The sequence below is a fragment of the Erithacus rubecula genome, assembly GCF_903797595.1.
Source record: "Erithacus rubecula genome assembly, chromosome: 25".
NCBI classification, from domain to species: Eukaryota; Metazoa; Chordata; class Aves; order Passeriformes; family Muscicapidae; genus Erithacus; species Erithacus rubecula.
The window spans coordinates 1,377,086-1,400,812 of record NC_136677.1 but is presented as its reverse complement, the minus strand read 5'-3'; the positions used below and the strand labels follow the sequence as shown (position 1 = coordinate 1,400,812).

The following is a 23,727-nucleotide window of genomic DNA, read 5'->3' as shown; positions in this document are numbered from 1 at the left end:
CAGATCCCAGTCCAAGGGAACCCTCACACCTGAGGACAAGCCCTTGCAAAGACTTGTAGGATTTGTGGGCAGTTTCCCAGCCCCTGATTTGCAGCCAGGAGTTGTGTCCTGGCCTTGTTGTGCAGAATTTGCTGGTGAATCACGTGCAGCTGCTGGCACTGGGAGGATGAGCTGGCACAGATCCCTGGGGGATGAAGAGGGGTTTTGTTGTGTGTGAGTGGCTCCTGGTTTCACTGATTCTCCAGCCAGCCCAGCAGGAGCAAATGGCCAAGCAATTCCAATTCCAGCTGCATTTTTTCCAAAGCTGGCCTCTGGAAAGGGGAGAACAGGTGGTTGTGACAGATGCTCAGGGGTTAAAAACCCTCCAGTGCAGAGGATGTGGAGGGGATCTCCACGATCCTCACTTAGGATATCCTTCAGGATGTTCAGGTAACCCGAATCCTGTGTTTGAGAATTATTAGGAGCTTTTCTCTCCCACTTTTGGACAGCAGAGCAGGAGCACTGAGCTAAAACTGCAGCCTTGGTTATCCCAATATACAAACCAGGAGCTGTGAACCACCAGGGCTCAACCCTTTGTCCAGAAGCTCTGAACTCCTCTGCTCCATCCCCAGGGCTGTCACTGGTGATAAAGTGACCAATATGAGCCAGGAACTGAGCAGACAGCAGGGCATGGATGGCATTCCCAGATGGAGAGAGAGCTGAGTGATGAACAGGGAAATGTTGTGATTTCTGGGGCTGTCCAGGCTGCAGAGTTCAGCCCAGATATGAAAAAGGAATGTGTTGGATGCTCCAGGCCAGGAAAGAGATATCAAGGAAATGCTCTGAACACGGTGCCTCATTTATCAAAGGGACAAAAGCACAGGTTACCTTGTCAGGAGCTCTCCCCTGGGCCCAGGGAATAGCAGTGGATTAATATTCTGGACCAACTCTGCAGCCTCAGTGCAAAAAAAAACCCCAGGAGCTGTGGGGAGCTGAGGAATCCCCACCCCTCTGCTGGCTGCAGGTTCCCTCTCCATCTGTGGAGCAGGAGGGGTTTGGATTGCAGGTCTGGTGCTCATCCAGCCAGGCAGGCGTGGGGATTTTCACAGGAAGCAAAGGAGGAGGAAGCAGTGAGGATGTTGAGGAGAGCTCAGAGCTGTGGGTTCTAGCAGGTGGGAGGGGTGGCAGAAGGAAGGAATTCAGGTTTTCACAGCTTGTGGAGCTGCTGGGGGGTTCCTGCCATATCCCCAGCAGCTGGGGAAGGCAACAAACAGGGAGCAAAGCAGGAATCCTGCACCTTCCCTCTGCTCATCAAACCCTCACTTGCAATTACAGAGCAGAACTAACATGGGCAGAGCTCAGAATGTTCTCGTGGCAGGTCAGATAAGCCTCGTTTCAGGAAGGACACAAATCCATCACAGCCAAATCCATCCTGGGGGCAAACCCAGGGCATCCTGTCTCCTGTTCCACAGGGGACCCTTCAGCCACAATCCTTGTGCTGGTCTTCATTGTAGGAGATGAAACCTGAGATTTGTTCCTAACTCTGGGGATGGAAATCAGACTGTGCTGCCTTTGAGCCCCTGGTTATGACTGGACACCCTTCATCTCTCCCCAGGGGTGTATTTTCCATGGATCTGGGATCAGGGGTCAGACTGACCCTGGGACACTGACCCCATCCCCCCTGCCTGCCAGGCAGCCACCAAAGTCAGCAGGGAAGGATATTCAACTATTTAAGGAATCTTTTAGGCAGCTTTGCAATTTTTAAAGGTTCCCAGTGATGCAAACACCTTCCCCTCTTGCCTGAGCTCTGTGCTTGGAGTGTTCAGAGCCACCTTAGCCTGACCTGCTTTGAGATGGAGGGGGGGGTTAAATCCCAAAATCCACAGAGAGAAGCCCCAGTAGTGGTTTCATGATGCTGAGGTGCAGGTGGATCCCTGTCCCCAGGCTGTGGGAGTGGGGTGCCCTGGCTGCTTGGATGATGCAAACCAGCACTGGCACACGTCACTGTGCTCCCCAGGAACCAATTTGTCCCCAAAGCTCTGCTTCATGCAGAGGAGGAGGATTAACTGGGAGTGAGAGGCACCTGAAGCTGCAGGGAAGGAGGGACAGCAAGGTGACCTGGCAGCTGCACTTCCACCCTCGCTTCTGAAATGTTAGAAGGCAAAAAAAAAACCCCAAACCAAATGTGGAAAAGCTGTGTTTGTGTCCTGCCAGTTGTCATACCACTCCTGGCAAACAAGTTCTAGAAAAGGTGTCTCTTCAAAGAGAGTTTCTGGGAGAGGAGAGTGGTGAACACAATGGGGAAAAGGAATAATGTGGATTTTTGTGGGATTTTAACCTGACCCTTCTCCAGAGCCTTTCATCCTCTGCTAGAGTTAAGTGCTCCCAGCTCCAGGGCTTGGTCCAGGCTGTGCCTCCCTTCCAAGATCCTCCTAGAACAGAGCTTGTGTTTACAGCAGGGAGATGAAAAGCCAGGGGTAGTTTTCATCTCTGCTCTGCCCGTCAGGAGCATCATTAATTGGGGCTCCAGCCCTAAATAACCCCCCTAACCTGTCAGATCACAGATTATCAACATGAAAGCCAAGAGCCTGGAGCTCTCCAGGAGCAAATCAGTGCCTGGGCTGGAGAACTCCCCAATTAAAGGCAGGGCAAGCTGAGCCCAGGGGCTGGGCTGGCACTGGCAGCACCCCTGAGTGCCCAAACTGCAAGTGGAACCTCCTGCCTTGATTTGGGGCTCTTCCCAAAGGGGACAGGGCTGTTTTCCTCTCCCATCAGCAGAGCCCTGGGACCACAGGTTGGTGCTGCCTGGGACAGTGAGAGCCCTGAATCCCCGATTCCCCCTTTCCCTGCCTGGCTCCTGTTCCAGAGGTGCTGCCTGGCCCCTGTGCACTCACTTATTAAACACTTCACCTCCCTGAAAGCCCTGACAAGAAAACCTCCTTTCAAAGGCCTTTCAAACCCTCCTTAGCCCAGATAAGGCTTGAGGGGTGAGGAGGCAACAAAAAGCAGCTAATCCACTTAACTGCCAGGGGAAACTCCAGCAGCCAAAAGAGCAAGTGGGTTTTTGGGATGACTTCTCCCCAGCCAGGTCCTGGGGATTTCCAGCAGCTGCACAATCCTCCCTGCCCGTGGTTTGTGGTAATGAATACTAACGATCCTTCACTTTGGTTTTAATTGCCTGCCTATCAAGCTTTGTTAATCTTTCCCCATTTTCCTTAATCTTTCATCGTGGTTTTGCCCCCCTGTGTTTCTCCTGTGTTGACAAGGCATTTAAACATTTTGCCCAGCAGAGAAAGAAATAAGGCAAGTAAAGAAAGAAAGAGAAAGAGAGAGAGAAAAAGAGAAAGAAAAAGAGAAAGAAAAAGAAATCATTCTCTTTGCATCTGGCATGCTCGTTTTCCAGATTAAGTGGTTGTGGTGGTCTCTAATTCAAATTAATAGGTTAATTAGTGAATATTGAGATCCCCATCCTTTCAAACCTTGGTTTCAAAGTCAGGCTGTTCCTAATCCAAACAATCCTTGCAGTCCTGCTCTCCTTCCAGAGGAAAGCTCACAGCATTTTAGGAGGAATTTCACCACGAGTTTGGTTTGAGTTTTGCTGATCACGAAAGGTTTGGACCAGAATCGTTGCTGTGGCACCAACTTGAGCTGATGTTTGTTGTTTTTAACCCAAGAAACAACCGAGGGTTGCTCTGGAGACAGACATTGAGCAGCAGCAAGCAGCAAAAATTAAAGTTACAAATCCTGGTTGCAGCTGCCAAAAAGTCCTTGCAGGGGAAGGATCAAGCAAGGGATGGGGAAATCATTGGGGAAGGGGGGGTGAGCTCTCCCCTTCCCTGCCCTGGGGATTGATTCGGGAGTCACTGAGGGAGGGATTGTGCCCCAAAGAGAATTTGCACAGCATTTCCACCCTGCTGCTCCTCAGGTGCTGCTGTGCTCCTTCTTCACAGCTCAGCTGGATTCAGGGTCTGGGATGGAGCTCTGGAAGGGAGAGGCTGGCAGGGAGGGGACAGAGGGGACAGGAGATTGTGGGATGCTGCTCAGGATCTCCTTGCAGGAATCTGGGGCAGCTCCACAGCCCCTGCCCAGCCTGGCAGCACAGAAAGGGAGAAGTGGGAGGATTCCAAACCTCTCAGAGCTGCAGATTTAGAATGAGAACTTCTAAAGGGGTTATTTTCTTTCTTTCTTTCTTTTCAGGGAAATCCAAGGGAGTGTTTGTGGCCAAATCCCTCCTCCGTGGAGTCTGCTGTGTCCTGGCAGAGCCAGGGGTGATGCTGGCAGGGCTCTGCCCACAGGGAGAGCTCTGGGCTGGGACTGAAGCACAGGAAAAACCCCAGCAGCAGCTCAGGCTCCTCTGGGGCAGGAATCCCGTGGGGAGCAGTGTTGTTTTCACACCTGAGAGGCCCCCAGGTAGCAGGGAGTGTCCCCAGCTGCCAGCTCTTGTTGTCACCACCGGAGCCCTCACGGAGCCAGGCAGCTGCTGCCTTGATTAAACCTGCTCTGGGCAGCTCCTTAACGAGGAGTTTAAAGCAGCAGCAATTACAGGCTCGTAATCCATCCCAATGTGGGAGTGGGGAAGGGTTTGCTCTCAAAAATAGTGCTGCAAAGTGGGCCACGAAGCAGGGAAAGGAGAATCCCGGGAAGAGCAAGGAGTCAGAGGGGTGGTGAGGGTGTGGGGGGAGCAGAGAGGGGAGCAAAAAAAATCTGCCCTGGATTTCAGCTGTGGGTCAGCAGAGTGCAGAGGATGAGCTGTAATCATCTGTCAATCTATAAATGACATTTATCAAGCTGATAACCTGCCAAGATCCCTGATGCTGCTAAGGAAAGGGTTGGATATTCACATGGAAGAGGCAGAATTTACTCCTCATGTCTCTTCCCCTTCTGAATTTTGGCAGCCCACTTTCTCTGCTGCCCTCACACCTATCATGAATACAAAAAACAAAACAAGAAATCTGAATTCAGCATGGACAGGATCTTGGTGCTGCCCAGGGAATGATGTCTGATGGCAGCTGGGAGCTTTCCTGAGGCTCTGAAGGGAGGAAGAATTATTCACTCTGCAGTTCATCCAGCTTCTCCTCAGGACTGAAAAACACAGGCACAGGTGAATCTGTCAAACTTCAAACACTCTCAATCCTTCAGCAGGGACCCAGTGCTGAGCCACCAGAGGAGGAACTGCTCAGGTTTAAAAAGGGAGAGGGGAGTTTGTCCTGTGCTCCTCGTGTTCACCTGGGGGAAATTCAGCATTCACCAGGCAAAAAGTGTTCAAAACTCAGGGCAGTTAGGGGTGATTTTTGTATTTCAGATCTTTAGAAAACCTCTGGAAAGTGTTTGCACTGATATTTAAACCGTCTACCCCAAACATCCCAAATCTTCCCTGGGCTGGGATTTGGCTGCATGGAAACCTCAGTTTGGCATCTGAAAAAAAAAAAAAAAAAAAAGTGTTTCATTTTCTCTTGTTGGTAGGTTACATTTTAGTAGAGAAATGCAATCAAATAAAGAGAGATGCAAAGCCAGTTTTCATGTAAAAACTGAATTGATTGGTCTGTGCTGCAGCCACGTTGAGATGTAAGAGAAGGTCAATGATCTTAAATCTGTCAGAGACCTCCATCTAATCTCCTAAGAGAAGAGGGCTCCCTCATTTCTGCCTCAGCACAGAAGCCAACCCCCAAATTTAATTCAGGATGGGTTCAAGCAGCGGCTGTTGGTGCAGTTGCAGCCCTAGATATCAAATCTCTCAGGTTTTAATGCCTCAGAGGCCAATTCTTGCTGAATAGGAAAGTGAAAAACAAAGGAGGGGGGAGGCCAGACTCCCAGCAAATGTCAGTAATAGAGCAGCTGCTCTGCTCCTTCTCAAAAGGCAGCAAATTGGCAATTTTACTGCTGGCCCCTACCTGGGTAGGAACCTGCAGGATGGGGCTTCAAACCAGTGAAGGTGAGACCTGAAGAGGTAAAAAATCACCTCCCACGAGCCAAAAGTGCTGCTGGCTGTGCTGCACTCGAGCTCCTGAGCTCCACATCCCTGCAATTACCCAGTGCCACAATTAAATCCTGCCAGTCCCTCTGGGCCAGGTCACAGCCTCAGCAGGAGCCAGGAGGGGCACTTGCAGCTCCTCTTTAAAAAACTCAATTACACTGGGAAGTAATTGCAAATTATTACTGCTGTTATTATTTATGACTTCCCGAGCTGATAAGGTGTGCATGATCTGAATGATTTCAAATCCTCCCTGCACTGAGATGAGTTCTTGCAGGCCAGGAGTCTGTGAGGAAGAATTAGGAAATATCAGTTTTATTGCCTGCCCTTTGTTTTTATCTCCCTGGACAGGTTGTGTGCATTTAGCATGTGGGGGGAGAGGGAATTAAAGCACAGCCATGGAGAGGTGATGTTGATGCCATAAAACACAGCTAAGGAGAGGGAAATGGGGATCTGCCTGCTGCTTCCTCAGGCAGGAGGGTGAGGGATGCAGAAAATGGGATAGCACTGCCATTGTGGGATGGCTGGGTGCAGAGCAAGGATTTGGGCCCAGGAAAAGCATTTCCAGTGGAAAGGCTCCTTTCTGCCCCTCAGACTGTCCCAAACTGTCCTGGGCTTGAATTCCTTGTGCCCATCTCAGCTTGCAGGAGGTAGCTGGGCTGCTTTCCCATTCTCTCCTCCAGACAGGGAAAATAAACTTTTATCAAAGCAACATCTCCGTGTGCAGATGAAAAACAACCCAAGCCCAAAAGGTGTGGGGGAGTCATTTGTCAAGAATTTGAACCATGGAAGGTGTGGAGGATTCAGTGGGTCACCACCCCCAGGCTGAGCACTCCCACCTCCAGGGATCCTCCTGATCCTCAGGTGTTCCCTACAAACCCTGGCCCTGCTGAGCCTCTCCCAGCTCAACAATGCCCATTTTGGCACCTCCAGCTTTGGGAATTCTGTGCAGAGGGGGACACACACGTTCCTCCAGCTCTGCTGGCTGTTTCTGTGTTTGTTTCTTGCCAGCTGAGAGCTGCATGCCCCTGGCTCTTTGGAGCAGCAGTGATTTCTGCCCAGCAGGGTTTTCCTCACTCCCAGGCCCCTTCCACTCCCTGTGCCAGCCCTCCCACCCTGCAAACAGCTCTGCATCCCCACATCAGTCACTGTGCTCTGCCCCAGAGCCCTGCCACTTTTTCTGCCCCAAAACACAGGAGCTTTTCATCCCCCTGCCAGGATTTGTGTTTTGTGTTGCTGTCTCTGATCCCCACCCTGCCAGACACTCCCTGAGACACAGGGACAGCTCAGCAGGAGCTGGCAGTGCCCTGGGAGCACCTGAGCACACCTGGAGCTCAGGGACCTGCAGCACTGCAGCTGTGCCAGGGAACAGGACCTGCACAGCTTGGAGGCAAAACCACCTCTCAAAAGCTTTGTGAAGGCTTCTCTGGTTCTGAGAGTTTCTCTCTGAGGTGGGTGATGTGCAGGAGGCAGACTAAAAGCAGAGCTGGCAGCAGTGACACTGCCCCAGCAGTGACAGTGCTTTAGGGCAGCACTGCCATCCCAGCTCTGGAAAACACTGGAAAAGCATCCAGTTCCTCTTGGGGGCTGTGGGAAGCTGACCTGGAACAGAGCTGGACAGAGTTAAAGGAATAAAGTTGATATTTATTGCAGTAAATATCCAAAGGATGCCCCTTGGGCAGTGCAAGAGCCCGGCCGTGGCTCCACCCAGGATGGATCCAGGTCACAAATTTTTACACTTTTATAAATTTTGGTCCATTCACACATTAGGATTAATTGTCCAATTACAACTCCAGGTCATGAAGTCCCATCCTGCTGGTTTGCTTGCTTCAGCTGCTGTTGTTTGTGGGGTTTGGGCCTGAGGCTGTAATGGTGCCCTTGGTTCTGGGGCTGCAGAAGGATTGGTGACTAAACTGTGAGGAGAACTTGCAAACAATTTATATAAAGTTCAAGTCAGCAAGTCAGACCCAGTCAACACAGAATGTGAGAGCTAAAATTGAAGGCATCACTGAGGCTGTGTCCCCTGTCTGTGCCTGCCCAGGGCTGTCCCCATGTCCCAGCAGTGCCAGGGGGCTGTGACATGGGAAAAAGCCCCAGCCTGGCTTTCTCCTGCCTGGGAACTCGGGCAGGGCCAGCGTCCCACTTGAGAAAAGGCTCAGAAAGGAGCTGGGATGTGCTCCAGGTCACACTCCAGGAGCAGGAGCCAGCTCCCACTTCCCTTCCCAGAGCCCTGTCCCCCTGCGGGTCCCTCCCAGGCGCTTTCATCACCAGACCGTGTTTGTTTTCCTGGCTGTGCATTCCTCACCCACACGATATCGGATCCTCTCTGCCCTGCTGGGACAGGTGGGTGGACAGCAAGGAGAAAATTGGGGGTTTTTTCCCCCAGCCTTTTCCAAGCTTCCTGCTTGACTACACTGTCACTGTGGCTAGGAAGAATACAGCAACACAACTCCTCTTCCAAGCACCAAGAAGGAGCAATTTATTGAAAAGCCATGGCATTTATATAAGGGAAATCATGAAAAACAAAGTAGAAAAGGCTCATTGGCCAAAGAAAGCAACACCTCTTTGAAAACATGCTTCGTGCAAAATACCACGAGACACTCACACAGCTCAGTGGTCAGCTCCAGGTGTCTGTCTGTGTTTTCTTTCTACCTTTCCTTGTTTTGTCTCTGAGAAAGATTCCCAGCATGGGAAAGATCCTGGCTGGATATGAGAAAAGTCAACAGAAAAAAAAAACCAACAAAAAACAGATTACCTCCCCACGAGCCTTCAGCAGTGCCTACACTCCATCACCAAGCATTTCCTTCTGGGGTTTGTGACCCCTTGTCCCACTCAGCATCCCTTATCCTGGGGGAAATGAGACCTGCAGAGCATCCAAACCTGAGCTGGCAGGCAGGAGATGCAGAGCACTGTCTGAAGGACACAGAGTGAAAAGGGACTGAGACGTGCAGAGTGCTGACAGGAGGGAAAGCAGCCCTGCTGCCAGCAGGAGGATGCAGCAGTGTGTCACTGTAACTCAGCCTGATGGCTGCTGGAAAGGCTCTGCACTCCTTTGGCCCATGGTTGAACTCTGGCCAGGCAGGACAGAGGCTCTGACAGCCTCCCTTGCTGAGTCCTGAACAGGATTTTCATATGGAAGTGCAAAAAAGGCTTCCTGCACCACCAGCAGCAGGGGCAGGGGGGATTTGGGTTGGTTTTGGCACTCCAGAGGACATAGCAACAGAAGCCACAGGCTGCAGCCAATGCAAGGAAGGAATTTTTGGGAGCAGGGCAGTGCTGGCAGGTGACACTGGTGCCTGTGACACAGAGCAGAGTCTGTGTCCCACTGGGGTCCCATGGACACCAGGCAATGCTGCAGGCCATTTCAAGATTTGGCCTCCAAACACTCAGTGAGTCAATTCTCTTCAATTCAGTAATTAGATGTTTTTAACAATATGAGATATTAGGGGAAATTCCTTCCCTGTGAGGGTGAGGAGGCCCTGGGATGGATTTCCCAGAGAAGCTGTGGTTGTCTCATCCCTGGAAGTGTCCAGGGCCAGGTTGGAGCAGCCTGGGGTGGTAGGAGGTGTCCCTGCCCATGGCAGAGGTTTGGAACAGGATGGGCTTTAAGTTCTTTTCTCACCCAACCCACCCCCTGATTCCATAATAGATCCTGTCTGGTTTCCTGTCAATATTTTCATCTCTCCTCCATTGATTGTGCAGCTCTGTGGGCTGGGTTACCCCAGCAGCCACCACCAGCTCCTGCAGGACTGCCAGGCCATGAGCAGAGCAGAAATCCAGCCCCGATCAGTGGCCAGGGACTGGGGGAAGGAGGAATTCTGCTCCCGGGGAGTCACAGATCAGCAGGACAGCTGTGCCATGACCACCTCTGCCAGGGCAGCTCTGCCTGTGCAAATCAGGCATTTCCTGATCCAGGGAGTAGTGGGAAGTGGCACTGTGTGTTAGCCAGAAAGCAGAGGCACAAAATGGTTTTATTTCATCCCTGGAGGGGAATTCTGGGTCATTGTTCCACATGCACACAGGTTTATCCTCACACAGGGAAGCTGAACTTCACCTCCCTGCTGGATCCATGTCAGATCTGTGTGCTCTGCACAGGAGAGCCTGCAGGAAACCTCTCATCCACAGCACTCCCCAGGGAGAAAAACCTCAGCAAAGAGGCAGGAAATGTGCTCACAGAGCTGGGGACATTTTCCAATAGGTGCTTTGGGCAGTGTGGGGTTCCCATCCCTGCAGGGGTTTGAGAGGGTGTGGATGTGGCACCTGGGGACATTGGCAGTGCTGGGACAACTCAATGGTCTCAGGGCTCTTCTGCAATTTGAAAAATCCCATGGAGAAATCCAGAGAAACATGGCAAAGCACTGCAACAGTGAGGAAAAGTGCAGCTGGGATTTTCCTGCTTGGCCAAACAAAAGGAACAATGGAATGAGCAGGCCGTGCTCTGGAGTGCCACTTCAGTTAATAAATTACAGGGACAGGAACTGCGGGGTCACCCCAGGGAGGGGGGATGCCCTGGAGGTGTCTCCAGCCAGGGGTGCCCTTCCTGCCACCCACACCAATCACATCTGGGGCTGTGCTCCCAGAGCATCCCAGGCTGAACAAAGCAAAGCCAGGTTTAGCTGAGATGAACTTTATCTGTGAGCCCAGTGCCACATTGCCATGGCAACAGCCAGGCCGGTGCTGGGGGGGCTGACTGCTCTCCAGCCTCCATCCCTGGTGCCTAAAAGCATCACTTTTCCATGGAATCACAGCATCACTGAGGCTGGAAAAGCCCTCTGACACCAAGAGTCCATGCTGTTACAAATGCATGTTATTAAAGCACTGGCTTTTTGCAAATATTAAAATAGATACTGTGTATGTAATGTTGAAATAGTTTTTGAGATGTGGTTTTCTTTAGAAGTAATATAGGCTAATAAAATATCTTTGTAGTAAATAAACTATTTCCTTAGTTAAATAACACCCAGTCAAGACACCTCCTACTAATATATCAGCTACCAACACCAACTGTCTATAAAAATTAAAGGCCACAGCCCAAATTAAGATTAATAATAAAAAAATAATTAAAATCACAGCCAAAAAGCCATGCATGCCCTAAAAAAATGGACTCAAAACTAGCTATATAAAACTGTTCCTAAAATAAGAAAAATAATGTATGAAAAACTTTAAAAATACAGAATAAGTCTATAAATATGCTACAAACTAATAAATTTACGAAGTGTCTCCAAAACAAGTGTGCTCTTAACTAAATACCATGCACCCAGCATTATAACCTTTTGCTTTATTGTTTGTCTCTTATTGTCTTCTATTAAACCTTTAAAAATATTTTTAAAATAACAATGGCCCATTAACAGGAGATATCTCCCACAGGGATAAGAATCGATGCCACACCCAGTTTGTAACAACAACCCATTAACAGGAGATATCTCCCACTGGTTTAACAGATGGTGGCAGAATACAAACTTTGGGCACATCTTTACATTGTAACCCAAGACACAGAGGCATTAAGGGAGTCCTGCAGCCCTGCCCCTGAAAGATTCGGGCTTGTAAACACCTCCTGGCGTGAGTTGTGCTTGGCTTGGGAGGGGCTGAGCGAGGATGGAGCTGCTGCCACCCCAGCCCAAATTTTGTTGTGGCAGGAGGAGCTGGAGCTGCAGCCAGCAGCCTTTGAAGCTGCTCAGAAATGCGTGGATTCCCCAGGGATGGGCTCCTGCAGGTGCTCCCTTTGTCCCATCAGCTGCCACGCTTTGGAACCAAATCAAAGCCAGGACGTTTTTACAGAGCTCACTTTTATATCCTCTGATCACAATGTGTTCAATCGGGAATTTAGGCCAGAATTGCCTTTTAACAACAGGAGAGCTCCAAGTTTTCCTGAGAAAACCTCCACTGCTGGTGCCATCAAACCCAGTAAATTGGATTTGTCTCCTGGATGCAAATGCCAGCCACCCGTCGCAGTTAATTGCGAGTTTTCCTTGCAGGCTGTGAGTGATGGAATCTCGCTACAAAAGACATTTCTGATGGAGGGTGCTCTGTAAATATTTATGTTCTTTCAGTGGAGGAATGCCTCGCAATCAGGCAAACCACACAAAGGCAAATGAACTCATCAAAAGAAACCACAACTGAAATGCAAACATTATAAAGAAAAAAAAAATAAAAGGGGGAGAAAATCCTCTCTTGTGAGAGAACTCCGAGCCCAGGTGGTGCTGCAGGTTTTCCTCAAGAGAGGAGCTCTTTTTCTAATCTGCAGGTGCTTCCAGATGATGAACAGGATGGGAAATGTGGCCCAGTCCACCTTAAATCTGAGGATTTAATGGAATTTCAGTATTTTGTCAGGCTCACAGGCTGTAATTACTGACCAGGACATAATCACCACTCACACTCAAACACTCCAACTTTCACCCCTGTCTTTTGTAAATTTCAGATCTGCTCTGAGCCAAATATTTTGCCTCCTAATCACAGTTTACACCCCTTATTCTCAAACATTTGGCAGCAGCAGGAAGGGAAGGTTTGTGTTTTGTCAGTTAAAGGCTTCTTTATATCAGTGTTGTTTTTAAACACTATCAGCTAATCCCCAGCACCAAAACAACATTGGAACTTTGTCAGGAGTTTGCTGCTGATATCCAGAAATATAATTGCATTTATTTATCTCCCACCTCCAAATTTCAATGGATTTTTTTTCCCTCACAGATAACAACAAGGACACAAAGGGCTGTAAATATAAAGTCCCAGTTTTCTTCTTTCTTTTGAATTCCTCTTGGGACAAATGCAAGCAGCACAGTAGGACCAGGATGGCAGGAATGTCACAGGAAAGCTGATGGGTGTCCCTGCAGGAAACTGGATTCCACCCTGATGGTGCAAATCACAGCTGCCCTTCCCTGCCAGGAGAATTTGGAAAAAATGGATTTCCATGGCAAAATACAAATGACCTTCATCAGACCTCCCTCTTTCTCTCAGTTCAGGACCTTTTCCTTCCACACCCTTATCCTGCACATCTCAGAGCCCATTCCCTGCTGGAGGAGGGAATTTGGGTTTGTCAGACACCCTGAGTCTCCTCAGGGATTCCCATTCCCAAAGCTGCCTCAGCCCAGCCCAAGAGCTGAGATCCCTCAGCACAGCAGGGACCAAGCGAGGAGATGATGAAGATGATGATGATGGGTGTTTTTCTCCCCATATTCACCTCCAAACACTTCAATCCATGCACCAGCTGAGACTGGAGCAATCCACAGGGTCTTGGATCGCTGCAGGGATCTGCCAGAGCCAGAATTTTCTTCTCCCAGAGGAGGGGAGTGAATCAGGACCAGGGAACAAAGGGTTCCTCAGTTACTGATGCAAGTGGTGGCTCCTGCCCCACTTTTGCAGCTCCAGCCTCCAGAAGCAATCCCTGCTCCTCTGCAGCCAGCAGCACGCTCCAGGCCAGGAGAGGAGCTGGGAATAACAACAGGAATGGCTGCAGAGCAGCAGAATTGGGAATTGCTCTGTCCTCTTTGCTCAGCCAGGAGAATCCCTTCACCCCTGCAGAGTCCATAGCTGGAAAACATCTTTCATTCCCTTTTCAAGCTTGGCTGGTTTTGTCATTGCCCTTTCTGGCAGTGAGTTTCAAACCCCAAATGCAAAGATAAACCCCTCTGCCCCTCTCCCCAGCCCAGTCAGGTGTGGGCTCACTGAGAGAGAGGAATTCTGATCCTTCAAAAGGATTTCCATCTATTTTCCAGGGATTTGATTCCCTGTTTGGGGATTGACAGATGTGCCAGGGCATAAATCAGAAAAAAACAGAGCAGAAAAGGCAAAACATGACTCCTAAAAAAATCAGCAAGGAGGAAGGATGGGAAATTGTTCCAGCACCTTCATGAGAAGATTCCAGCAGCAGCAATTCCCACTGTTCCTGCAGTAGAGCATCGTGGCAGCTGCAGTGGAGCTCAGAATTCCAGTGGGAATTTTTTTTTTTCCCCAGAAAACCTTCGAGCAGCCCCAGGATTTACACAGCCCCAAGAGCTAGGTGGGAACTTGCCCCATCCCCACTTATTTGGGGATGCTGGAATGGCAGAAGCCTCGGGTGCAGCTGCTTGCAGGAACTTTTGGCTGTGGCTGTGATAAATCCAACAAATTTTCTGCTCTGAGCACCCCCACAATAACACAGCAAAGCTCTGGCTCAGGCAACTGTTTGGAATTGGGTTTTACTGCCGGGATGCAGCTTGTAACAAATCCTGAACTTCTCCAAGTTGGCCTCTGTCACTTTCTGCTGAAACCTTTCATTTTTAATACCATTCTGGGTTTTTATTTTTTTTTTTTCTCCTTTATTTTTATTGGTTTCTCTGGAAAATAAGACAACTCAGTCAGGGAATGTTCTAATGGAAATTATTCTTGCGGAAAGTCTTGCAGATTTGCAGGAGGTTAAACCAAGGAAAATTGGGAGCCATTATCTTCCCAATGCCAGAAAATGTGTTGCCTGAATTAATGGCTGATTTCAGGAATACACGCAGCAACGCCATACATCAGAAATGAGATGCTAAATTACCAGCAATAGCCCCGTTCTTTATTAAACACTTTGGCTAATTAGTCTGGGAACATTTCACAGGCTGGGGCGCTGTGAAGAACTGCAGAAGGTCACAGCAGAAGGCAGCAGGCGATGGATTAGGAGCAGCAGCTCTCAGCAGGTCTGTTCAGCCTCTGAAATCCCACTGCCACGGCCCCCCAGCCCCGGTTTTTCCACCTGTAACCACATCAAATAAAAGTGAATAATGATTATTATGGTGAGGAGACCGTGAAAATTGTTCCTTCTGAAGAGGTTTAAAGCTGCCAGTCTGAGCTGAGAAGCAAGTGCTGGGAGTTTGGGTGAATTTACAGCAAAACCACGTTCTGTGGCATCTGGAGCAACACAGCATGGTCTGGAAATGCAGAAGTTTGGAACTGAGGAGGGTTTTTTTCCATGCCTCACCTGCAGTGATCAGGTAGTGCTGAGGCAGGAGACAGACCTGGAGCATCCTGTATGGAATTCATGTGGAAACTCCCCAGCAGAGAACAGGGCTGGGTTTTGCTCCAGCCCCAGCGCAGCTCGTTCCAGAAGGATTTCAGTTTTTCTATTTTTCATCTATCTGTAACCCTGCAATTCTTTAGTATAGAACTCTAAACTCCACATCCAGTGTCACTGCTACTCTCCCATTTTGGGCAGACACAACAATTCCTCTCCTGCCAATCAAGGACACCTCACTGCCTCAGTCCCCCAGAGATGGAAATAAAAGTGAGTGGTGAGGAGCAATTTTGGGGTGAATGACTTCATTACCTGAAGCTGTAATTGGAAGATTAACCCCCAATATGCAAACCAAATTTATCAAAGAATGAAAACCTGTAACTCATTGTCCATTTTGGGTGCAGCCCCTGGGGGGCTTTGTCTGCCCTAAATGTACCTGAAGTTCAATAAATAGAAGTGTTTTTATTTCCCTTAACATTATTATCTTAATTTTGTCTGGCCTCTGTTTTCAAGTTGCCCCAAAAGGCATCAGCACCACTGCAAGGGCTGTGCTTGGGGCTGGGCTGAGTGTCACCAGTTTGCTGTGGGGGATTTACCCTGCAGTGACACAGGGAGGCCACACTGCTATCCCCTGCCTCCAAGAAATCAGGAGAATGCATTGTATATCATAAATCATAGAGCATGGAACATATATATAATGTATCATATATCATTGTCCTGGTTTGAAAGACAGGTGTCTCACAATAAAGGCAGAAGCTTCTCTTTGAAATGGAGAATGGAAACACCCTCCCTCCAAATTATTATAATTTTGAAATTAAGGGGCTCTCAGGCAAAGATAGGGCAATTAGGAATAACAGTTCTTTACTAGGAAAATTAAAATAGAAATGCAGTGTTACAAAGAACAATCCCAAACCCTGCCAGAGTCAGAATCCAAGCTGACACCCGTCAGTCAGTCAGGGTGGTGGCAGCAGTCCCATTCCATGGTGGCTGCATCCTCCTGCAGTGGCAGATGTGGTTCAGCTGGAGCAGTGCTCCTGGAGAAGGTGCAGTTTCCTCTGAGGGTCCAGGGATGATGTGGAAAGGTCTGGCTTTCCTCTGGAATCCAGTGGGAAGAAGGTCCCTGGGTGTCCAAATCTCAGTTTTTATCTGGGTAGGAAAGGCTTGGCTCCTGCCCTGGCTGGAGCATCTCCCAGTGGGATGATGGAATTTTATCAGTCATGCACTGGGACTCACTGGCCATGAACAGGAGATATCTCCTGGAGGGAGGATGGGCTGTGGGAAGATAAAGATGATTGCCCCAGCTGGTTTAAAGATGGCCCATTAGCAGATAATGTGTGCCAGGAGATCAGGGGCACTGCCACACCCAGTTTTAAACAATGGTCCATTAACAGGAGATATCTCCCACAGTGATAAGATTCACTGCCACACCCAGTTTTAAACAATGGCCCATTAACAGTTGATACCTTCTGGATGAAGGGTGGGTCACGGGAAAGGTAAAGTTGACTGCCCCACCTGGTTTTTAACACCTGACCCATTAACAAGAGATATCTCCTGGAGGGAGGATGGGCAGGGGAAAGATAAAGATGATTGCCCACCTGGTTTAAAGATGGCCCATTAGCAGATAATAAGTGCCAGGAGATCAGGGTCACTGCCACACCCGGCTGCAACAGATGGGGACAGAATTCATATTTCTGGTTACATCCTATACTGCAACCCAAGACCCATGACAAGGATGCTGTTGGTATAATTCTCAAGCCAGGTAATGGCCCTGAGCCCCCCTGGCTCTGGAATGCTCTGTGCTGATGATGGGCATCCACCCCAAACACAAACACAACTCCTCTGAGGGTCCTCCCCCTCCCCTTTCATAAAAACATCTTTGATCTGGAGTGCCATCTCAGCTGCAGGATCAGTATTCCAGGGAGGGGATGTTGGATCCCCCATCTGGGGTTGTTTACATCCAGCTCTGCCCTGACAAGGGCTCTTTGTGCTGCTGGGGGTGCAGGGGGACAGCAGGGAAAATGATGCCTCTATTTGTGGGTAAGCACCAGTTTCCAGCTGGGATTTTACTCCTAAAAGGCCAGAAATATAAAATTTCTCCTCAGCTAAGAAAGTAGAAACCAGGTCTTGATGTAGAAAAGATTGTTATGCAAAAAAACCTCCCAGTGCTGGGGCTGCACTGCAGAAAAAAATATGGTGGGTTGTACTTTGAGCTTAAATGAATCAGATATCAAACTAAAAATCTAGGAGAAGTTCTGTAAATTATTGCTGAAAATTGTTTTTTTTCCTCCTGAAGTCAGAGAAGAGTGAGGAAAACACCCCCAGCAGTCTCAGGTGACAGTGTTGTCACCTGGCTGATCATAAATGGGATTTTCCCCTAGGAAGGTGCCCCATGCCAGCTTAGCACACCTGACCCTGCATCCCTTAAACGAACTGGAAACACAGCACAGGAACATGAAACAGAATCTTCTGCTCGTGGATTTTCCTTTTGCTTGCTCCATTTGTTCTGTGATTTACACAGAGAGCACCTTTGGCAGATTGCATTGTGCCAGCAGTGAGACCACACGCCCTTTGTGCCAACATGAATTATTTTTCAGCCTTTTCTGTGCTGTGAAATCATAAACTGGAACAATGGGCAGAAGATGAAGCTGTGATTAAACAGGATTTTCTTTTCCATGAAGATTTCCCAATTTTAAGTCTTCAAGCTGGACAAGATGGCAAAGTCTTGGCCAAAACCAAACCAGTAGAAAACAAACTTTGGTTTTTAAAATATTTCTCACTTCAGGGAGGGTTCTGAGCTTCCACCCCTTTGTTTTGTTTTATTTCTCACATTTCCATCTTCACAGACATCACACAGAGCTTGAGGAAGAGTGAGAAGAGGAAGAGCCCCAGAAAAAAAAGGAGTTTATGGAGTTTAAAAATGCAGTTGCAGAGTTCAACAAGTGTCCTGCAGGAAGATGCACGTTCCACATGCATTTTAAAGGCCCTACAAATAAACAGATTTGCTCCTTCTGCTGAATATTTTGATCTTGGTGGCAAAAATAGGAAATTCCAGCCTGACACTAGGACAGAATCCTTCCCCTGCAGGGTCCTTTGTGGTGGGGCTGTTTTAGAAGGGAAATTTGAAACACTGAGAGGGATTTCCTTCAAGTGCAACAACTTTTATAAAATAAAAGCTGATGTCAAAGTCAAGCCCAGCACAAATGGCTGGTGCTGGGGCTGGATCTGACTCTGAGCCATGCTGGGAATGAAGTGCACTGTGGATATTGATTAGCTCTGGAATCGTGAGTCATTTCCTCTGATACACTGCTGAGTGTTAGCATGCCCAAGGGGCTGGTTTAGGCTTCAAAAAAATAAAAAAAATAAAAAATAAAAAGGGAAATACAAAGAGAGTGTGGGCTGTGGAATGGCAATGACTTTCATTTGAAAAAACATCTTTGCAGAATAGCTTGGCTTTGAGAAGGAAAATATTTACATCCCTCCTAATCTGGAACTGGAATAACAAGAAACAAACCTTGAAATGGCAAAGAAAAAAAAAAAAAAAAGGCAAGATCCTATAGTTCCAGAAGCTTTGTAACATTAAATACATTTGAAAGGACAAATCACAGCTTAGGTTTTAATTACTCCCATTATTGGAGTGGTGATTTTGGAGAAGGGCATGAGGAGAGGGGAAGGGAGATTTTGTTGTTCTTGCATTTATTCCCATCTTACTGCACAAGGATTTGCCTTGTGGTTTCAGCTGAGTCTCAGGAACTCTGCTCTCAACTTTTGTTTGGCCACAGGTTTTCTACAGAGAAGCACAAGATTCATCTCCAAATCAAATTCCTGGATGTGTTCATCTAAGGTGACTTTGCTTTGCTGTTCTGGCCGTGCCCTGAGCAAGGGCTGTGCTGTTCAAATGCATCAAATTTGGGGTTACAAAACAACAAGGACTTGGGGAAAGCGAGTTTTGTAAAATGAGAAATAGGAAATGAGGGAATGTGCTGAATTTCCAGGGCTGGAGTGCAGGAGAGCTGCACAAGCTGAGCTGGTTTTAGGGGTGATGATGTGTTTGTCTCCAGGAGATTCATCAATTCAAGCTCCAGGACCTGGGGACCAAATGTGTCTGTCCCTGCCTGTCCTACCTGACTGGGATCCAAACAGCTTCAGAGAGGATCCTGAGTGACAGCAAAGGGCTTTTTGTTGGGGTTTTTTTTGCCCTTCCATGATGAGCACAGCCCTTCTCCAAGAGAGGCAGGAGCAGCTGTGCAGCTGGCAGACATCTGCCAGGGAAATGCATCATCTTCCATCATCTGGCAGCACTCCTGCCAGCACCCAGCCAGCAATCCCTCAGCAGAGATGGAACTGGTGTGGAGAGAGCTGCAGCCACACCAGAGATGCTCTCCAGATCCCATCTGGGTGGCTGGGGTGGTGTTCATGCCAACCTAAGTCCTCCCGACCCTTCCATGCAGGTGAAAACCACCACATTGTTATTGTTGGATGCTTCACATCAAGTACCTGTCTTGTTCAGGAAATCATCCAAAACCACTTGAATTCAGGTAGGAGCACAAGAGCAGCAGCAATAAAAGCTGAGCTTAAAAATCAAGGATGGATCTGTGAGGCAGAGCTCTGGAAATCGAGGTCAGGGATGCACTGGGGTCTGGGGGAGATGCTCATGAGGGAATTCAGGCCCCCCAGACTGGTGATGGCAAAGATTAAATTCCAAACGTGCTGCCCAAAGGTTTGATGGCTGAATTGTAACATCCAGATGTGCCTGGGAAGCTGCCTCAAAACAACCTGGGTGTTGTAACTCCCAGAGCCTCCATCCAGGCTTTGGTAACAAAGCAGAGGATGTATTCAGCTCCAGAAAATAAAGATTTTTGCCTGAACAGCAAGAATTTTCCAGGATCTTTTTCTTTCTCACTGCATTTCAGCACCATCTTAAGACCATTATGTAAAAATAGAAACACTCCTTTACTCATATTTTTATCCTCTCCACAATATTTTTGGAGAAATGTGAGGCTGACATAACACAGAATCAGAGAGTGAGATTCTGTTACAAGCTTTATTCTTCTGTGCCTGAAATCCAGTCACAACCAAAAAAAAAAAAAAAAAAAAAAGTTGGGGAAACATTCAGCTCTGCTCTGGGCTGATTTAAAAATGGAATTATTCCTTTTTCTCTGGCCTACCTGCCTGCCTTGTGGGCAATCAGCATAATCCTGTTTAGTTGTGTCTCAGCAAGAGGAAAGTTTAAAGCACAGTTCTGCTCCAGTGGATTCTTCTGGAGTTTGACTGGCAAGGAGCTCCCTGTGGTAAGGAAAGAGAGGAGTAAAAAGTTGCCAATTACTCTTTTTTTTTGCCTTTTTTTGGCTAGCTCATTACTTTAGGGGGATGGGAGAGCCTTCATTAAGTTTCTAAGTGAGTCCACTGGTCACTGAGGCAGTTCTGTGGAATAAATTGGAATAAATCTGCTGAGTGTGGGTCTGGCAGTGCAGCTCCATGTGCAGAGAATGTGGTTCCTCAGAACTTTCACATGTGCTTCAACATTCCTGCCAGGCATATTTATATTTATTTTAAATCAAAGCAGACTGAGGGATGGATTTTTTCAATTAAAGCAATCCTTTACTGCTTGCTACCATGAGACAGCCTCTTGTTTTAGTCTCTTCCATGTTAATTTTGCACACACTGGTTTTACACTTGCATTAATTCACATGGTGAGGCTTGGAATTCATACTATTATAAATAAAAACAGCAACCAGAACAGCTGTTCTTTTAAAATAGTCAGGTATTAGTGATGCTGATGTCTGTTATTTAGAGGCACTGGGTGATGGAGCTGCTTTAAATACCTTCAATATTTTAAATTAAAAGAGAAACCAGTGACACCATGGGAAGAGTGGAAGAGAACAGTCAATTAATCCTCGTGTACTCTTAATTTCTGTGATTCTGCTGAGCTGAGAATCCTTTCCTCCTCTGAATTGAAGCACCAGAGTTGACTGGCTCGGTTAAAAATATTAAAATGAGACATTTAGTGCACACTGGCAGTGTGTGATGGTTTTATACATGGAAGCATGCAGATTAAATTGAACATTTCATCTTCAGAGATGGAAGATTCCCCTTTTCCCACAAGTGCCAGGTGATTCCAGGGTGACACATGAGCTGGGAGTCAGGGTGTGGATATTTCCATGCCCAACATTCTCCCAGCTCTGGCCATGGAACCAAACCCTGCTCGTGGGAGAAATCCAGAAGAAACTTGGAGCTGCCTCCAGGTATGGACAAAAACCAGAACTTTTCAGTGCTGAGATGCTGAATTTCTGGGCTATAATTTGTAATTACCTCTCCCATTCTGATGACTTCACCCTCATTCCTTTGGTTTATGACATCACCAGGGCACAGGAATATCTTCGTGAGCCACGTTGTCTAAACAAGGAAAGGGAGATACTCTCACTTTCCTGCTATATTAAGACTTTTAAAAATAATCTGTGACAAAGAGAGGGATGTTTCAGGGGACTATCTCTGCTTTTATTGCCTGGTTGTGAAGAATATTGATTTGAGGTCATTTTGCATGGTGCTGTTATCCATCACCATAAACATCTGCAGAGCACAGAATAACAGGGATAATTAATAAGGGAATAATAAGATAATTAATAAGGGAATCATAGGGATAAACAGAGGGATAATCCCCATCTGGCCAGGGGGAATTCTGAGGTGCATTCCCTAATTACGCCCCTTTTCCAGAGCCTACAAAAAAGGGAGAACTCTGCTTTGTGCCTTAAGAATCTGGGTCTAGTATTTGTGAAATGCCTGCATAGTTAAAATTCACTTTTATTATATTTGCATAGCAGAAGTGGAATTAATTTGACAGATTCCACCGCTGCTGCTTTTAAATGTGGCAGAAAACTTCACATTTCCTGCTCACTTTTATGCCAAGTACCCAGTGAAGTCAATAACTGAAACTTGCACTTCAGTTATTGATTGATGGGATTTTTTCCCCCCCCCCTTTTCATTTTATATATTAACAAAAAAGAAATGCACAGGCACAGCCCATAAACCTCTGTTAATAGCCAAAAAAAAGGGAAATGTGTCAGGTAATGTACTTGGAGCACCTCATTCCACTTGGATATGCCTGGGACTCATCTCCATTGGATTTTCATCATAAAATCCATGATTTTGCTTTTAAATTACTTGGAGGTTTAAATTCAGGCTAGGCACTCGGTGTCTTTCCTCTGTTCAAGTATTTTTAAGAGAAAAGCTCACATTTCTGGAATTCTGAAATGGTGTCTCCAGGTTCTCCTTTATTCTGCCCCATCCCTGAGCTGGAGGGGGTTTGGGGTGATTTTTCCTCTGCCAAATTCAACATGAGTTCTTCTCCTTATCCACCCCCACTTCATGGACTAAAAACTTGTTTAATAGGAATAGACATCTGCTGATTCCTCCAACACAAACAGCTGCTCCCCCACAGCACACAACAGTTCCTGGGGTTTGTTGTGTGCAGTGTTCTCTCTTCAAATCTCCTGTTCTGATTTTTGGGGATGTCAGCTTGTAGGGGAAAAAAGCTGCTTTAATTGATATTTAATTGATATCTCCAATACTAATGTTTATCTCAGATGAATTAATCCTGCTTTGAGAGTTTTTTGTTGTTTTTTATGGAGAAGATGATCGAAGTTTCATGGAAACCTCTCAGTTTATAAGTTTGTAAGTGTCTTGGGTAGAAAAACAGGATGTGGCCAGAAACGTGTATTCTACCAGTGACCCTGATCTCCTGGCACATATTCTCTGCTAATGGGCCATCTTTAAACCAGCTGGGCAATCATCTTTATCCTTCCTATGACCCACCCTCCCTCCAGGAGGTATCACCTGTTAATGGCCAGTGAGTCCCAGTGCATGACTGATGAAATTCCATCATCCCACTGGGAGATGCTCCAGCCAGGGCAGGAGCCAAGCCTTTCCTACCCAGATAAAAACTGACATTTTGGACACCAAGGCACCTTCTTTCCACTGGATTCCAGAGGAAAGCCAGACCTTTCCACATCATCCCTGGAGCTTCAGAGGAAACTGCACCTTCTCCAGGAGCACTGCTCCAGCTGAACCACATCTGCCACTGCAGGAGGATGCAGCACCATGGAATGGGACTGCTGCCACCACCCTGACTGACTGACGGGTGTCAGCTTGGATTCTGACTCTGGCAGGGTTTGGGATTGTTCTTTGTAATGCTGTATTTCTATTTTAATTTTCCTAGTAAAGAACTGTTATTCCTAATTCCCATATCTTTGCCTGAGAGCCCCTTAATTTCAAAATCATCGTAATAATTTGGAGGGAGGGGGTTTGCATTCTCCATTTCAAGGGGAAGCTTCTGCCTTTATTGGCAGACACCTGCCCTTCAAACCAGGACATATGTTACATATATATATATATATATAGAGTATATATATAGCATATATACTATACTATATAGTATACTCTATGTATCATATATAGTATATACATTCTATAGTGTATATTTATATTATATTATACTATACAATACTATATATACTATATATATATAGTATACTTATATATATATTCTAATATATATATAATATACTACTACTACTAATAAAATGTGATGGTAATTAATAATGATGCTATGATAATTAATAGTAACATAATAATAATAATGCCACAATAATTAATAATAATGCGATAACAACTAATAATTACCTGCTCACTCATTTTATCCACGTCCCCGTTTATTGTACAAACAAAGCCGTTCCCCCCCTCCCCCTCCCCCCCTCCCCCCCGCGGGGCGGGCACTACTTGCGGCGGCGGAGGGATCGGCGCGGGCGGCGCGCAGGGATCG

The 23,727-nt window shown here is 47.2% G+C and overlaps 1 long non-coding RNA gene across 1 annotated transcript; it reads right to left on the bottom strand.

Annotated features, from left to right (window-relative positions):
• Positions 1-14,455: 14,455 nt before the first annotated feature.
• Positions 14,456-23,723, bottom strand: LOC306812385. Its single transcript, XR_013776849.1, has 2 exons — positions 23,589-23,723; positions 14,456-14,654 (listed from the first exon to the last, which is right to left on the bottom strand). It is a non-coding gene; the product is annotated as an uncharacterized lncRNA (long non-coding RNA).
• Between the last annotated feature and the right edge of the window lie 4 nt (positions 23,724-23,727).